Here is a 2293-nt window from a genome sequence, read left to right as displayed (position 1 = left end):
AGATAATTATTAAAGACATGACATTGAACAAACCATAAAAATCATTGAAACTTAAACTTTAATCGTAAAAACCAAATTAATTACATTTTGAAATTCGCTAAGAAAATCCTTTTAGATAGACTTGGGGTGCTCAAATTAGTGCTATAATTTAATTTGAAAATGCCTTAAATTCTTGTGAAAACATTTCAAATTTAAAATCATTATATTTATATACAACACGTGGCCTCGCATGATCCCGTGCAAAATCAGGTTAGATAACGCTAATCGTGGTCCAATGTGGAGTGATTATTACACCTATATTTTGTACGTACGATTGGTAGTATTGTAGTGTTATTTTATCATAATATTACCATAATACCGCTAATAATACATAAAATACTATCATCTACACCTAATTCGGACGTTGCGCATTACGATATAATAATTTTTTCTCAAAGGAGTTTATTGGTGGTCATCCACAATATGCCAATGGCCACCAACAGCGGCCTAAGATAATTGTGGTGGTTGCAATGACTCTTGGCGCTATTGGCGAGTCTAATTATTTTACAAAAAAAAATTAAAAGAACTAAAGTAATTTATAGTGATTTTAAGTAATCTGTTATGGTATGACTCATGTAACATATAAGGACAGACACTGAAATAAAGCGGAGCAGAAGAATTGTCAAAATCGGGAAGTTGCATTATGTGAGTTGGGGGTGCGGGGGTAATGCCCCGCAGTACGGTAAATGGGTAATGTTGTAATTACATATTGTACTTAGGGTTTACTCTTGAGGTTAGAAATAAACATGTTAGTAACCCCAGGAGTTATCCCCATATTCTCTGTTATGTACTCTTTTCTGAATATTGAAAGAAAGCCACTTGTCACGCTCCGCCATATTCTCCATCTTTTCTAGAAGTCGTCAAGACGAACACGAGATGGAAGATTCTAGAGAAGGTCAGGATATAAAGAGTCATCAAATGGGCTCTAAAAGATTCCGCCACATTCAGGAGAGAGCAAGAAGGAAGAGGTTTAAAGAGAATCTAAGAATAACCTAGAATGTTCTAGAGTTATGTATGTACATAAGAATAGTCTAAGAGATAGAATATTATATTGTAATCTAGAAACTTCTATTGGACTTGGAATAGTCCCACATTGGCTAGATGAAAGGCCAAAGACATGGAGGAGGCTATAAATATGAGATCCTCCCCTCATTTGTATTTACCCAAGCATTGAATCAAAGCATTCTAGTATTCAAGTGCTAATTATTCCTTTCTCTCTATTATTCTTCTTAAGAGTGTTTGGGGCTCATAAGTCCAGTGTTGTGAGGGGTAAGACTGATTTAGTGCTAAGAAAGAGCGCTAAAGCCGCACGGGTGATTTGAGGAAAGTTAGTCCGTGACACAAGGAGGTCGCCGCTCTGCTCCCGAGGGCGTAGACATCTTTGCCGAATCTCGTTAAATCTCTTTTTATTCTTCTGAATTTATGTCGATTTCTATTTTCCTTCGCCCTAATTTCTCAACATAATCTGATTTGTATTTTTAAATAAAATATAAAAAATTATAAAAACCATTAATTATAAACAAAAATGGTTTAAGATATAAATAAATAAAAAACAGTACAATTATTTTCAAACAACTCCGTATATTTAAAATCTTTGATTGATGGGTTGTAAATGGATTCTAAAATTAAAGTTATTCAATATTTATATGATCCCATCCCAATTTTGCAATTGTTTTTCCATGAGACATTATTAACATTTAATTGATTTGCTAATGAATTTCTAAAAAAAATTAGTTTAAGGCATAATTATATTGTTTTGTCCATAATATTATTTCGTCCATTATGGAAACTATTTTTTGTCAAATATCCTATAAAATATTTAAAGTTAATTTTTAAATATTGCTAGTAATAAATGTTTGAAGCATTTTATTAATTTTTCATTTGGAAAAAAAAAATTATTTAATATTTTATTCTTACATATTGTTTATTAGGATGAGTCTCATATTCATTAGAATAATAATTTAGAAAATATATAACTTTGTACAAATTCTAATGGATGTTTAATATTATTAGCATATATGAAATTATACAATGGCTGAAGGAGTGTAGACGAAAGAAGTGAAGAAAATTGTGATATTGTCAGTAGTATGAAAACAAGCTGTGCTCGAACAAATACTGGATTCCATCGGAAGAAGCAGAGGAGAAAACGCAGCTTGTCCGGACTTCATACCTAATAGTTTATCGTTGTGCTGAGGCATATGAGTGTGCATACAAAATAGTTTTTTTAAATGAAAAAAAAATGAGAGTTACTTAC

Source organism: Phalaenopsis equestris, unplaced genomic scaffold, assembly GCF_001263595.1.
Source record: "Phalaenopsis equestris unplaced genomic scaffold, ASM126359v1 Scaffold000289, whole genome shotgun sequence".
NCBI lineage: Eukaryota > Viridiplantae > Streptophyta > Magnoliopsida > Asparagales > Orchidaceae > Phalaenopsis > Phalaenopsis equestris.
Note: the sequence above shows the minus strand (reverse complement) of the source record.